This window comes from Ovis aries, chromosome 9 (assembly GCF_016772045.2).
Source record: "Ovis aries strain OAR_USU_Benz2616 breed Rambouillet chromosome 9, ARS-UI_Ramb_v3.0, whole genome shotgun sequence".
NCBI classification, from domain to species: Eukaryota; Metazoa; Chordata; class Mammalia; order Artiodactyla; family Bovidae; genus Ovis; species Ovis aries.
The window spans coordinates 46732243-46748873 of record NC_056062.1 but is presented as its reverse complement, the minus strand read 5'-3'; positions in this window follow the sequence as shown (position 1 = coordinate 46748873).

Sequence of the window (16631 nt, the reverse complement as noted above, 5' to 3'; positions counted from 1 at the left end):
GGTCTGGAAACACATCAGCCCTGAAAGGGACTGTTTCATTTCAGGGGCTAGGAAGCAGAGTCTTTGATTTCTTAATTGAAAAAAAAAAAAGGAGGATTTTTGTTTACTATTTGCCTCGCTCCTGATTGTAATATGTCTGTGGCCATCCCCTGTTATATTTCTTAACAGAATAAATTCTTTAAAAATCCATTCAAGCCAGAGCTTCATTAGTATCATAACTAAGTGTTCAGACATGAACTAAGGTCCCATTTTATTTGAACTCTTTTTTTTGGTTGCACTGAGCTCTTGGACTTAGTTCCCCTGTGGTATGTTCCTCCACCAAGTATGGAACTCATGTCCCCTGCATTGGAAGGTGGATTCTTGACCACTGAACCAGCAGGAAAGTCCCCTGAATTCATTCTTTAAACCCTTAGTTTCTGCCTCTCCCTTGTCAACTGACAAATCTCTGTTAATAGTTTGTTTAGCACCAAACAGAATTACTTGGAGGACACAGAAGGTACTCATTCACCATCTGTGACCTTTAACAATTGGGGAAGAAAAGTTATTGTTGCTGTTCAGTTGCTAAGTCACGTCCCACTCTTTGCAACCCTATGGACTGCAGCACACCAGGCTTCCCTGTCCTTCACTATCTCCCGCAGTCTGCTCAAACTCATGTCCATTGAGTCGGAGATGCCATCCAACCATCTCATCCTCTGTCACCCCCTTCTCCTCCCACCCTCAATCTTTCCCGGCATCACAGTCTTTTCCAATGAGTCTGCTCTTTGCATCAGGTGGCCAAAGTATCGGAGCTTCAGCATCAGTCCTTCCTGTGAATATTTAGGGTTGATTTCTTTTAGGATTGACTGGTTTGATCTCCTTGCTATCCAAGCGACTTTCAAGAGAAATGTTATTACCAAGTGAAGAATGGCTAAAAATTGCAATAGGCTAATAAATAAATAAATGTATTTATATTGCCCTAGGTTTAAATGTGATTTCATTCCTGATGAAGAGACAACTATAGCGCTTTTGCAGACATTGTCACAAGACGAACGCAAGCTTGTAGAGAATGATCTTTTCTTGCTTTCTTTTTAAATAGTCATTTGTTTACTTGGCTGCGTCAGGTCTCAGTTGTGTGCAGGCTGAGTTGCTCTGTGGCATGTGGGCTCTTACTTCCCTGACCAGGGAATCGAACCTGTGTCTCCTGCATTGCAAGATGGATTCTTAACCACTGGACCACCAGGGAAGTCCTGAGAATAATCTTTTATTTTATTTATTGACTCACATGGGTCAAAATGGCCAACATCTATAGATCATGAATCCTATGACATGGCAGCGCTGAGTTTACCACTGGACGGATAAGGAAATCAAGGCTGAAGGAAGAAGGAAGTGGTCCAGCATTTGCCTCTTAAGGGGCAAAACTAGGCTGGCCTGACTCCAAAAGCCAGGCTCTTAGTGAACTAGTGATGCTCAGCTTATGAACCTTGCTAAGGAAATAGTATTTTTCTGTTGACTACGCCCATTCTTCTCTCTTTTGGGGCCAGCAACAGCAAAGTTTTAAATACTCAATGGAAAATGGGAGACCAGAATAAAACTGTATTGTAGGCAAGCATGCTGCTGAGCCACTAGGTCATGGCTCTATCGACCATGGGTTTTTCTCCACGCTTTATTCACGGTCCGCATCTCCTCCAAACTTAAGAGATTTCAATACAGAGCAGATGTCCCTTCAGAGGGGGCTCCCAGCTGCAGCAGAGTCCTTTGAAAAGAGATGTAGTGCACGTGGAAAAAGCAGTGACAGATTTTTCTCTGGGGAGCGCTTGGCTGCGGTGAGTAGGTCTGAGTAATTTATCCTAATGGGAGTGTGCCCTGTTGTTTCAGGACTGTTTTAGTTCGTGTTAATTAAGTCAGAACAATGATCATTTGAAAAGATCAGGGGGCTCAGGCCTGTAATTAGGCAGCCTTTCTTTGCCTGCTAGTTCAAAATATATTTCTCAGTCCGTATGGATTTGAACATTATTTTAAAACCAAGTAGTAAAGCAAGACATCAGGAACTGGTGTGATGCCAGCGTTTTCACTAGTTGAATAATTCAAATTAACTACTCTGTTCTTTGAACTGGAAGAGTAGCAGAGAAAGGTTTAAAAAAAAAATTCCTTTTTTCTAGCACTAATTCCAAAATGCATGCATGTCAGGTAATAACGTTAGTATACAGATCATGCATGCCTACACTAACTGGAATGCTTTGGACCTTTTTAAATTAATCCAAGCTTTTTTCTACAAAGTTTTGGTCATATTGATCACATTACCTATATCACTTTTTGGTTTGGAAAATACAGTAAATTCATAACATCTTCCTGTTAGTAATTACCTTAAGCTGTCTTGTGTTTAAAAGTACATCTCAGATTTCTAAAGATAATTTAGATTAGCTTAGAGAAATAAGAATTTTTTTAAATGGACTAAGAATTAAAGTAGAAGACAAACCACTCCATGCTGCTGCTAAGTCACTTCAGTTGTGTCCGACTCTGTGCGACCCCATAGACGGCAGCCCACCAGGCTCTGCCGTCCCTGGGATTCTCCAGGCAAGAACACTGGAAACCACTCTATAGAAAGTATTAAAACTTTCAGCTAACATAATTGTGTTGGCCAAACATTGTTGGAACACAAAGCATAGGCTATATTTTGGAGCTGGCCAAACTTATATTTGTGCACCATGTCCCCACTGTATAATCCTGGGCAGGCCACTTAATCTTTAAGGTTTAACAGGCTTATCCATAAAATAAGGCAATAATTATGTTGTAGGATGTTGTGAGAATTAAGTAAAATGAAACAACTTGCCTTCTGTATAATACTTATTAAAGCTATTTCTTTTTTCTTAACCTGTCAATGAAGGCAAAAGGGAGACAGAACTATGCAAATTCTATTATAGATAAATATACTTTCTTTCAGTGGTTCATGGACCAGCTGCATCAGAATTGCCTGGAAATTTGTTAGAAAAGCAAATTCTGTATCCCTGCTGAGTATCTACTAAATCAGAAATTCTGAAGGTGGCACCCAGTTATCATATCAAAGTTCAGAAACCATTGCTTTATGTGATTATCTTCACAGTCCCTGCAACATAGCAATGGGTAAAACTGAGTAGCTCAGTGACTTGGTAAAATCACAAAGTGGTTCGTTAAGAGGAACAATTAGAATGCAGATGGCAGGCAAAATGGTGCTCTTCCTGAGAATAATGGAAACCCATAGGACACAGTTGTCATTTTACTGCTGGAAACATGGAACCCTCTCTACAGCTATAAACCTGATTGATGGAATTCAGAGACCTTATGAGATAATCTCTGTGCTTATATTCCTTTTCCTATCTGAGTCTATATTTGATGATAAATATCTGTTAATTTATTAAAGGAAAAAATGTATAAAAAGGGACACGGGAACCCTGGGAAAACAACAAGGCTCAAAGTGGTATCCGTGATATTGATGGAGCTCTTAATGGGCCCTCGGGGTGCTCTTCTAGGACTTGAGAAGTTGGCGGCTGCAATGCACAGTGCTATCAAAGTAGACAGATGTTTGGGCCTCTATGGGGCCTGCAGTAGGTAGGCTCACAGGGTTACGGCCGTAAAGTCATAGCTTGGTTTGTACCCACGGAGGACAAGGCAGATTGGGCTCTCAAGAAACTACCATTCACAGTATTATAGAGATAAAATCACAAATACTGGGACTTCCCTAGTGGTCTAGTGGCTAAGACTCCAGGCACTCCCAATGCAGGGGGCCTGGGTGAGAATCCTGGTTGGGAAACTAGATCCTACATACAGCAACTAAGATCCAGTAGTTCTATGTATTTTCAGAATGCCTTATGCTGCTACTTTATGGACTATATCCAAAACTAAGGAGAACAAATTCACATATTGAATTCTTTCCATAGAAACATGTAACTCAAATATATCACAGCACTTTTTTGTTGATTGACTGTATCAAAATCAGTTCAGTTCAGTCACTCAGTTGTGTCCAACTCTTTGCAACCCCATGGACTTCAGCACACTAGGCTTCCCTGTCCATCACCAACTCCTGAAGCTTACTCAAACTCATGTCCATCGAGTCAGTGATGCCATCCAACCATCTCATCCTCTGTCATCCCCTTCTCCTCCCATCTTCATTCTTTCCCAGCATCAGGGTCTTTGCCAATAAGTCAGTGCTTCATCAGGTGGCCAAAGTATTGGAGTTTCAGCATCAGTCCTTCCAATGAATATTCAGGAATGATTTCCTTTAGGATGGACTGGCTGGATCTCCTTGCAGTCCAAGGGACTCTCAAGAGTCTTCTCCAACACCACAGTTCAAAAGCATCAGTTCTTCATTGCTCAGCTTTCTTCATAGTATAGTCCAACTCTCACAGCCGTACATCAAATGTGTATCAAAATGGAATGGCCAAATTTATTTTAAAAGAAAAAGTGTTATAATACTATAAAATAGAAATAAACTTCTTCCTCATTGATAATCTGTGCATAAAGTATGGGAATCTCAGAAACGAATAGTCTTCTCCATTTTTAAAAGAAGTTCTATATTCAGGAAATATAAAGTACATGATGCTTCCTTTTGTTGCTGAAAAGAATTTAAACTTTATTGCTTTGTGGGCTCAAAGTAACTTTAACAAAAAATAATTATAATTTGTGTGTATGTGTGTGGCCATGCCACTCAGCATGTGAGATCTTAGTTCCCTGATCAGGGTTCACACCTCGGCCCCCTGCAGTAGAAATGCAGAGTTTTAAACACTGGACTGCCAGGGAACTCCTTGAATTATAATGTTTTGAAATTATATTTAGCTCTAATTACAACTAGAGTGAAGAATGTCTATGGAGAAGATTATCTCAGGATAAAGTATTCTTTCACCATCATTCTTTTTCATCTTTTTCATTATCTCAAAATGTGGGATAAATTGTTTTAACATTATGTAAATTCTATCCATCAATTTGTGTACTTTGTTCTGGATTTATTTGTAGCATACTAATTTCATTGAATGGAGAAGGGAATGGCAACCCATTCCAGTATTCTTGCCTGGAGAATCCCATAGACAGGAGCCTGGCAGGCTACAGTCTATGGGTTTGCAAGAGTTAGACACAACTGAGCAACTAAGCACAGCACCGCGGTTTGTGTTGAAATCTGTTTGCTGACAATATATACCAAAGGGACTGGAATTCCATTCTTGATTTTACAAACTGTTTTAAAACACCAGTGTTTTTCCATCTGCTTCCACGGTGTGTTTTATTTGACATCTATCGATTATTATTTCAATACTAGTAAAAATACCAGGTACGATTTTATGGCCAAATATGTGATTTTTTTCCCCCACTCTTAACCAATTTGATGTAGCAAGATGAACCAATTTGACGTAGCAAGATGACTGAGGCAGAAGACAGTTTGTTTTTCATGACAGAAGGATTTTTCTTCTCTTTTCTTTTGGAAAGATTTTCTCAACCTCCATTTGGCCACAGGACTGTGAAGGCCTGAACCAGGGAAGGGAGGCCAAGCCATGCTGGTGAATTCCCTTCTCCCTAGTTACCTGATTTAAAGATGCCAGAGCCAAATTCTCTTCCATTTGATTTGCAAACTCCTTCCATTAAAAATTCTCTTCCACTAGGGGAGGCCAGGTGGCTTACTGGTAAAGAATCGTCTGCAAGGAAGGAGATGCAGGTTCAATCGCTGGGTCAGAAAGATCCCTGGAGAAGGAAATGGCAACCCACTCCTGTACTCTTGCCTGGGAAATCCCATGAACGGAGGAGCCTGGAGGGCTATAGCCCATGGAGCTGCAAAAGAGTTGGATACGACTTAGCAACTAAACAACAGCAAGCTATGTATTACATTATCCACTAAAAATGGGCAGGGTGTCTTCCAAGGTTCTTCCTTAGAAGGAGGCTGCTCTGTTTCCCTTAAACATCAAATCTCTTCAGTCCCAAAGCCCCCTGGGGGCAAGCCCAGGGCAGTCTATTCCTGTAACTGTGTGTGTGTGGGTTTAGTCGTCTTTGACTATTTGCAGTTCTGAGAACGTTAAGCCACCAGGCTCCTCCATCCATGGGGTTACCCATGCAAGAATCCTGGAGTGGGTTGCCATTTCCTTCCCAGGGGATCCTCCCGGTTCTTTACCACTGCACCAGTGGGAAAGCCCATTCCTATAAATGGAGGGCCTGAAATCTTCAGTGGTGACTAGAAGCCCTGGGTGGGCAGGGTAGTCTGCAGAGCAGGCATGATTTAGGATTCCAGTCTTTTGGAATCCCCATTTGCCAAAAGGGAAGACTGAAGGACCTGGAAAGGCTAATGCTGGAATATAGGCCCCTTAGGCTGTTCACGGGTCTGGGCACCCTGGGGGTCCTGAGTCTGATGACTCACAAATGCCCAGGGGCATTTCCAGAGAGAACCTTGAACAGGGCTAGTCAGGAACTTTGTCAACTTATAAACTGCCAAATTTGGCGACTTCGGTCAATTTACAAATTGAAAAGTCCTCCACTAGTTAGTTCCCCAGGAATGTGTATGCCATTGCTGTTTTCAAGGAGTGGCAGGATATGAGGGAGAGGAAATAAAAAGGAAGAACTGGGTGTATTTAATCTATGTTTGTTGTTGTTCACTTGCTAAGTCACGTCTGACTCTTTGTGACTCCATGGACTGCAGCACATTACAAATAGCAAATACACAATATCAAGAGACATTAAAAATTGGAAGTCTACATGTGAATTATCTTAATTATAGACACACTTAAATGCAAAATGAGAAATTTTCTCTGGGACACCTAATCCTACAACCCATCTGTCATCTATCAATTGGTCTATCAGTCCAGGTTTCCGAACTGATTTCAGATGTCAGATGAGAGCAGGTTTGTGGTTACAGCTGTTTACTTAATTCAGTCTGAGATAGTGCCTGACCTCTAAGTTTCTCATAATAGATGACAGACTGCAAGACTGAGAATTCATAGTTTGAAAGATATTAATACAACCAGCCATCCATTTATTGAGTTTGCAGCATTCTAACTCCCAAATAAAAGGGGCTGATCAGTAGCAAAGGGGTTTCTATCAAGTGGAAGTCCAAGTCTCTCAAACCTGCCCGAAGATAAGAATCACCCTCTTGCCTATGTATCCTCAGGCTGGAGGGAGAGGAGGCTTGGGGTACTCCAAACTAAGCATTATTTTTTATACGAATTCCAGGAAGGTTTTCCGAGTTTTTTTGTTTCTTTTTAACATTTTGTCCATACTACAAGGTTCTTAGTTCCTTGACCAGGGAGCAAACCCATGCCCCATGCATAGATAGCAGGGAGTCTTAACCACTGGATCACCAGATAAGTGCCCTGTTTTTGCTTTTAAATTGCTGTCTAGGAAAGAAGATGGGCCTACCTGGTAGCTCAGCTGGTAGAGTCCTCCTGCAACGCAGGAGACCCCAGTTCAATTCCTGGGTTCAGAAGATCCGATGGAGAAGGGATAGGCTATCCACTCCAGTATTCTTGGGCTTCCCTGGTGGCTCAGCTGGTAAAGAATCTGCCTGCAATGTGGGAGACCTGGGTTTGCTCCCTGGGTTGGGCAGATACCCTGGAGAAGGGAATGGCTACCCACTTCCATATTCTGGCCTGGAGAATTCCATGGACTGTACAGTCCATGGGGTTTCAAAGAGTCAGATGCAACTGAGCAACTTTCACTTCACTTCAGCAAAGAAGATGACTGTGTGAATTTGGGTCACAAGTGAGACCACACAGTAGCCAAAAGGTGGAAGCAACCTGTGTCTGTGAACAGATGCGTAGATAAACAAAGTTGGTCTGTATATCTAATATCTAATGGAACAAGATTCCACCTTAAAAAGGAAGAAATTCCTACTTGCTACAACGTGGATGAATCTTGAGGACATGATGCTGAATAAAACAAGCTGAAAGTAGAATCGTGGTTTGGGGGTGATAAGGAAAAGAGAGTGAATGAGTCATGGGTACAGAGTTTCAGTTTTGCCAGATGAAGTGCTTTAGAAGTGGATGGTGGTAAGGGCTGTAAAACAGTGTGAATGTACTTAATATCCCTGAACTGTACAGTTAAAAATGGTTACAATAGGAAATTACCTGGCAGTCCAGCAGTTAGGACTTTGCAATTCCACTGCAGAGGGCAGTTTCCATCCCTGGCTGGGGAACTAACATCTCACAGAATGAGTGGCCTGGCCAAAAAACAAAACAAAACAAAACAAGTTTACAATGGGAAATTTTGTTCTGTATATTTTACCACAATTTTTTTTTTTTTTTTAATGAGACCAACTATAGCTACTACAAATAGACAACCCAACACGAGTTCTGGGGCTCTAAAAGGACTACCCTGATAGAAGGCCTTTCCTAAGCTCTAAGTGGCTTTTTTCTTGCTAGCTAAGCCTTTGTTCCTAATCTCTGCCTATCTGATCACAGGCTTGACTCTGATAGGGGGCTGGACACTCCCCTACTCCCGAGAGGAGCTTCACTTTTGGAGTGCTTACCCCAGACCCTCTCTTTAAGTGGCTACCTGTCAGTTTCCATTTCAGCTCTACCTATTTACGGGACAGCTGACCACCGACTGACATATTACCTGTATTGATTCTCTAAGAGCCGTCAAGGTGGAGGGAAAGACTATTCTAAGGCTGCCCTGAGCTCTTAGCTGAGTGGGCTCATAAATGTCCCCATTAAAGGTTTCATTCAATAACAATCTTGGCAAAAGTAAATGGACATCGGTCTCCCACCCCCACTGCTTATCCAGAGGCCATTATCAATGGGCAGAGAGCGCTGAGCTGCAGCAGTATCAGTTTCCACATTTTCAAATGATTCCTCTAATGAAAAGCTGCGCTCTTTTCAGGCCATGAAACAATGGAGGAAAAGTCTATTCATTTAGGTATTATACATATTAGCTTATCTATTTATGGCTAGCTTATTTATTTATAGCTAATGATGCCATCAGCATTCCCGTGAAATAACGTTCACTCCCTTATTAATTGGTTGATAAGCCTGCTAAAAACCAGACATGCTGAAATTGCCTTGAATTTCTATCATGCAGCGCACTCTATTTTGATAGTGTACAGGATAACTATGTGTTTTCATTTCAAACACAAATCCCCTGCCCTTATAGTCTATGTTATTCGCTTCATATCAAACATTTCATAATTGTACACCTATGTGATCAAAGCTCATAAAGATCCATTTTCAACCATGTTTGTAGGAAATAAGTACATCACCACCAAATATCCTTCAGTCATTGAAAGATCTTCACCACCCAACTGTGAGCTCTTTTATGGCAAGACTGTCCCTCTTTCTCACGTTCCTTTCCTTCTTCCAGTCCTTCCTTCATGAAATAAATACTCAGCACTGAATTTAGATATCTCAGCACCTGTGTGTCTTGCCCAGCAGGGACTGATGGTTGGCGACAGTTTTTTTGGAGAAAAAGTACTGCCCCAATGAGACTCATCTTTGAGGGATCTAGGGAAAGAGCTGGGACTTCGAACACTGGTGTTTTGGAAGATCAGGACCCATAACTGGATTTACTGTTTCTATTAGTGCAGTTCGATGAATTTTTTTTGAAGATTTTTCTCGATGTGGATCTTTTTTAAAGTCTTTATTGAATTTGTTACAACATGGCTTCTGTTTTATGTTTTTGGTTTTCTTTCTGGACCTGAGGCATGTGGGGCCTTAGCTCCCTGACCAGAGACCAAACCTGCACCCCCTACGTTAGAAGTCTTAACCACTGGACCGCCAGGGAAGTCCCTGAGAGATGTTTTTAAATGTTCAATTGCACGGCTATTCTGTGCACACGGAGAGAAATAGGAGTAATGAAAGGGGATACAATGATATGTAAGTGTCCTTTCATTAAATTCTGCCCTCCTCCCTTTTCTTTTGTTACGTGAGACATAAATGTAAAAATTTGAAAGAAACGACAAAGAGAGCCCTTAAAGTCACTTCAGAATTGTGTTCTGCTGAAACTAAACAGGGACAAGAGGTGGATGGCCAGTCAGCCCACAAATTGGGGGAGCCAAGAGAGGGGTAAAGTTACTTCCATTCCCAATTTACAAGCCTGACCCCCGGGGCTATTCTAACCTCCATTGGATGTGAGTCTGCATGTGAAACCCAGGTCCCTCTCCTGATCCTGGACACGCCCGTTTCCTCTGAGACCTGCCTTCTCTTCCTACTGCACGCTGTCTCTGCAGTGTCCCGAACTCCCAGCAGTTGTTTCATTGGTAAGTTGTGTCCAGCTCTTGTGACCCCATGGACTGTAGCTTGCTAGGCTCCTCTGTCTCTGGGATTTCCCACCCAAGAATACTGGAGTGGGTTGCCATTTCCTCTTCCAGGGGATCTTCTCGACCCAGAGATTGAACCCTTATCGCTGGTGGCCCCTGCATTGGCATGCAGATTCTTAAATTGCCATCTCCATCCTACATTTTGACCTGACTTCCTACTACTGTGTGCCGTGTGCCCCGGAGGCAACTGGTTTTGTCAAGTGTCCAACTAAACTAAAGACCCTTCCTACAAGTCTGACAGCCCACCAGATCCCTATCTTAGGAATGGCCCCACTACCTCCTATCCAGGTTCTTACCTGGCAGTCACACCTCACCTCCAGTTCATACATTTCATCTCAGAAGCCTGAGGCCCATCATCTCCACCCCAATTGACACAATAGCTCTAACATCTATTTCTACCCCTCCAGATCCCTTCCTTCCTAGCCAGAGGCATCTTTTCAAAATACAAATCACTTCTTTACTTGAGGCCTTTTAATAGCTTCCAAGATTATAGTCCAAAAATTTTAGCCTTAACCTATAAGGTCTTCAGCCTCATTTTGAAACAATCTCCCTTAGGACTCTGCTTCAGCCACTAGCTTTCTGAAAGTCTCTTTAACAAGTCAGATTACATTCTGCCTCAGGGCCTTCACTGATTCTCTGTCTGCCTTCTGCCTGGAGCACTCCCCACCCTTCTTGAATCTAGCTTTGAGTGCTGACCACCTAGATTTGGATCTAAATGCCACCATTTAACCAGTTATGTGACCTTTAGTTTCTCTAGATTATCTGTGAAACACAGGAAATAATAGCACTTACCTGATTGAGTTATATAAGGATTAAGTAAAATCATGTACCTAACCTTATCCTTTCTAGTAGTCATGTATGGATGTGAGAGTTGGACTATAAAGAAAGCTGAGTGCCAGCGAATTGATGCTTTTGAACTGTGGTGTTGGAGAAGACTCTTGAGAGTCCCTGGGACTGCAAGGAGATCCAACCTGTCAATCCTAAAGGAGATCAGTCCTGAGTATTCATTGGAAGGACTGGTGCTGAAGCTCCAATACTTTGGCCAGCTGATGCGAAGAATTAACTCATTGGAAAAGACCCTGATGCTGGGAAAGATTGAAGGCAGGAGGAGAAGGGAACAACAGAAGATGAGATGGTTGGACAGCATCACCGACTGGATGGACGTAAGTTTGGGTAAACTCCAGGAGTTGGTGATGGACAGGGAGGCTTGGCGTGCTGCGGCTCATGAGGTCGCAAAGAGTCGGACACAACTGAGCGACTGAACTGAACTGAATCTTATCCTTCATGTCTAAAGCAGTTAGTATGTGTTCAGTAAATGCTAGAGATAAGCATCATTGTTATTTTCTTCTGTGTTTCCAATAAACATAGTACCCTATATTTATGACAGGGTGGTTCCATATTTATTGAATGAATGAATGAGCACAGGAAAGATGAGATCTGGCCATCCCTTTATTGTCATTACTGTGGCTTTCCAGGTGGTGCTAGTGGTAAGAACCTGCCTGCCAATGCAGGAGATGTTAAAATACACAGGTTTGATTCCTGGGTGGGGAAGATCCCCTGGAGGAGGGTATAGCAACCTAATCCAGTATTCTTGCCTGGAGAATCCCGTGGACAGAGGAGCCTGGTGGGCTACTGTCCATAGGGTTGCAAAGACTGAACTGACTTAACCTGTGCACGTGAAACCAAAGGGTTTCACCAGCAAAAGCAAAACCAAAGCAGCCACCCAGGATATCTGACTGAATGGAGAGGGGAGGACAAGTACACAGAACCAAAACACAAGTGGGAAAGCACAGCAGGTGTGAACACAAGGAGGGAAAAGTCATGATGAACTTTCACCCTGTGATGGAAGGTGGAGAGGTGAGAGCCCAGATCTGCCAGGTGAAATCTATGAAGGAGGGGTAGGGTTTGGGTGTAGGGTGGGAGTCCTGGTGGGAAAATGGGATGTGTTCAAGGGAAGCTTGAAGAAGTTACACTATCCTGGGATGCTTCTGCAAGATCTCATATGGCCACCAGCAGGCTGCTTCTACACCTTATCACTTTTATACACTCACAGCAGATTCACATGTTTGCCGGTGATCAGAGCCAAGACACATTCTGCTATAAATATACAGTGTATAATCTGGCACCATTCTTAGAAGACAGTTAGGCACTGGGCACTGAGAGTTTTGTATTTTGTTTTTTTTTTTTTAATTGGCCACACCTTGAAGGATGTGAGATTTTAATTCCCTGACCAGGAATCAAACTTGCGCCACCTACATTGGGAGTGCAGAGTTTTAACCACTGGACCACCAGGGAAGTCTCAAGCCTTTTAAAAAACGTATGTAATTCTAGGAATCCATTCTGTAGAGAGTTAGAAATGCAAAGATTTATGAACCAGCATGTTCTTTGTAGCACTGTTTTTGACAATGAAAAACATGATAACATAAATGTCCAGTAACAGAGCCTGTGGCATGTGGATACAACGGAGTGTAGGGTGGTTCAATAAAATTGAGCTTTTTTCTTTTTTTTTTAATTGAGCTTTTTTCAAAGGATGTTTGACATTCTTTCTATAAACTTACTGCATGACATTGGGCAAAGCTCACAATGTTAATGTGAAGCCAAAAAAGAGCCCAAACTCTGTATAGCAGGTAAGTATCTGTACAGAGCTTACAGATGGACAGAAACTACCATTTTCCAGAAGTTAGTAACTAGGCAGGGGGGATTAGCCCGGAAGCCCTCCTAGCAGGCCTTATTTAAATTCTTTCAGGGCTGTCTTTATGTGCTGAAGCTATCCTGACCCCCAGGACTGGCTTGTCAGTCCACTGGGCTTCAGTTTCCTTGTCTGTTAAACGAAGTGGTTCAACTATTTTTTATCATGGATAAGATAAACAAACATGCAAGGAAGGTGCAATCCTCCTTAACGTTTGCTATTGTCAGCCCTTCTTTTCTGGACCCTTTTGAAGAGGCCAAATTGCTGTGCAAAGCTGGTAAGAATTTGAAAACTCAAGAAACAGGTAGCAGCCTCCAGTGAGACACTGGAGGTGGAAAGAGGCTAATTATTTATTTGGGGGGGGTTGGGGCACGTGGTAGATTCTGAGGAACACATCACTGTTCCCAGGGACCTGAGGACAGATGGCCAGGACACCGTCTCCTGGCTGGGTCTCCAGGGAGCCAGTGGCTATCCTGGGTTCCACCTCTCCCTGGTTTTCTGGACTTGGGTGGGAGTTGCTCTGGATCTCAGAGACCCTTCTTTCCTGCCTGCAGTGGTCCCTCGCACCAGCAAATGGTGCAAATGATCACCTCGGGGTGATTTCTGGGTGTGGAAACACCAGAGATCAATGAGGTGGAGAGCTCCAAGGGAATGGGGGAAAATTTGTTCTCGGGCTCTACCGAAACAACAAATTGGAGGACGTTTCGTTGGCCTTGTCATTTCCCATCACGTCCCAAATTCAGCAAACTGGGAGGAAAGGGGCCAGGGGTGAGAAGGGAGGGGAGGCACCCGGACCCCTGGCCAGCCGGCTCCACCCCTCCCGGGGTCCTTCCAGGGGCATATTTTGGAAACCTAAGTTCCCTGACGGTGGCAGGGGCTGGAAAGGGCTGTGAAGGGGCGCTGGAGATGTTCTGCAGCCGCCCTAGCCGCCACCACATCTTAGAACTCCACAACCTCGAGCGAGGAAGACCAGGAGAATCTGAAGAGCAGAATCGAGATTTTTGAAGTAATTGTTCTCTTATCTTTGGAGGAAACTGATACTCTGCATCCAGCCACCTACAGGTAACCGATTTCCAGTCTCCATCCATCCAGGTTATGTCTGTACGTCGCTATTCAACAGAAACTGTTTTGTAAACTGCGCCTTCTCCACTTACTGTATAATGAACACTGTTTACCAAAAGTATCCGTCCGTAAAAATGACTTTAAACGGGCACATTAAATCCCACTGAAAGGGTGAGCCACGATTTAGAATCAATGTTGATCGTTTAAGTAGCTTCTAATTTCTCAATATTAAAAATAGCTGCGCTGAGCATCCGTGTAGGTATTTGCCTACATGCCGGATTGTTTTACATTCGAATCAGTTCCTAGACAGGAACAAATGGACCAAACACAGGCAAGAAAATGGTAAGGTTCAGGTGGGCACAAGTGTGCTGCAGCGATGGAGCGTGCAACAGCAGCTATTGTTAATACTTTCCTAATTTTTCCCTCTAGCTGCCCCTCCCTTCCCCCTTCTCCTCCACCAATAATTATTATTCCGAGCCCTCCTGGGTAAAGCGTGGCCCTGGTTTCACCTGGACTACCAGAGGTCTCCCTATCAGGGAGGACGGATCTGGCCAAGAGACCAGGCATCTAGAGTGAGGCTGGGAGTTCTGGAAGGGAACAGGGACAGGCGGGGCTCCAGACCCAATGTATGGATGGATGTCCGTCCCAGGTGACCGGCCCCTCCCCATCCCCTGCTTGGGCGTGGCGGCGGGCGGCGGGGGTCGTGACAATGGCCTTGACGACAGGTGGCCCTCAACTGAGCCTCTGGTCATGGGGAGCCTCAGTCTCCCCCTTCTTCCTTTCTCCTCTCCCTCCCCAACCCCACACCGGACTTCCTTCCCCCTCCCCTCCACCCGCGGCTGCCGGAGCCCCCAAGCCCGGGTGAGTGGGAAGCCCAGCTGCCCGCCAGGGGCCAGAGAGGGGGCGGGCGAGCAAGCGAGGCTGGGGTCAGCGCGCATCCTGCAGTGAGAACCCGGGAGGCGAGGCGGAGCGCGGATCCTCTCCCTGCTCCACGCGCAGCCCGGAGCATCCGAGCGCCTACACCCGCATCCAGGCTCCACCCAGGCCCGCCCCCAACTCCCCTCACCGCCCTAACCCTGGAGGCTGGGCCGGCTCTCTCCTAACTTTGGGGAGCCACCCAGGCGGCAGCTAGAGACCCTCCCTTTGAGGAAAGGTCTAACTCGGGGCTCTCTACTTGCACAGAGATGAGGCGACCGGTTTCTTTTTTTCTTTTTTAATCATAGTGTACAGTTCGAGTAAGAGAACCAGGACAATTCCAAGCAGATCTAGAAGGAACGTTCCTTATGCTATGATTGATCGAATGATGTAATTGTAATTCAGGAAAGGAAGAACAATAAGAAATGTGAGCACCGCAGGGACTCCAGGCTCATCCCGGTGCAGGGCCAACCCTGGGAGAAGTCTGCACAGGATGAATGAGGGTCCTCCTGGGGTGTTTGGGGCTCTAGGCCAGGACATCGTCAAAAGGGCGTTGTGGGCCGGACCGTGTGTAAGACTCGGGTTTTCTTTCTTTCTTTCCGGGGTTCCATCTTGTTAGAGGCCTGAGTTTCCAGCATCTTACGGGGACCGCCGGCAGCGATCTGATGGCATCTCTGTCCACCTCCGTGGATGCTGGAATCTCCGGGCTGGTTCTGGCTCCACTGGGCTGTGTGGTCCGAGCATTCGCCTCTTCTTAGGGTGAGGTCGCTGCGACTCGTTTCAGCCACTGGCTCCTGGACACGTGGGTGTGCACAGAGTTTTCGCCCCCCTCTCAACTCAGGAACTGTCTCATCCCACGAGCCTCATAGTTCAGTGTCCCACAAAAATGGGGACTTTGGCAGCAGTGACTGCTCAGCACAGGAAGTTATCCAGCGCCCTGAACAAAGCCTTCAGTGTGCCAGAGTTCAAAATAAGAAAACAGTAAACAAACAAACAAACAAATCCTGGGAGGAAACAAGGCGTGGGGCAGAGGAAAACTTCACAGAAATCTCAGACCTCCCAAGACATACTAAAAAAGTTTTGTGGAAGGGGTGCTCTTTTTGGTTAACTTCTAATTTCAAATTTCAGTACATTATAGTCAATGACTGTGGCCTATATAAACTTCTAATTTGAGGAATTCATTGAAATTTTTACTTGCCTAATTAATACATGGCTAATAGTTGCAAAATATACCATGAGTGTCTGAAAAGGATGTGTAATTTTTTGTTGGGCAAAAAAATGCTTCTTTATGAATTCCAGTCTGTTAATTGGATTATGTTACTTAATCATCTGCATGCATATTTTTTGGTATGCATTTGATCTGTTGATTTCTTTGTTATATGTTAAAATCTCCCATTCCGTTGGTTGTGGGTTTGTCAACAACTTTGTCTTGCTCTCAGGTTTTACTTTACTTATTTTAAATATATGTTACTTGGTACGTAAAGTTGCCTGGATGCTATTTATTCTTGGTGGATCATACCTTTTATGAATATAGAATATTCCTCTTGGCCCTTTTAGTACTTTAAGCCTTGATTGTTCTAATTTGTCTGATAATATTTATTATATCTACTTTCTTTTTATTAGCATTTACCTGATAGATCTACTTTTTTCTATTCTCTCCTTTCCTTTTTTTTTTTTTTTTTTTTGGTCTTTTATTACACTCTTAATGAGAGATGGAGAAAACAGTGA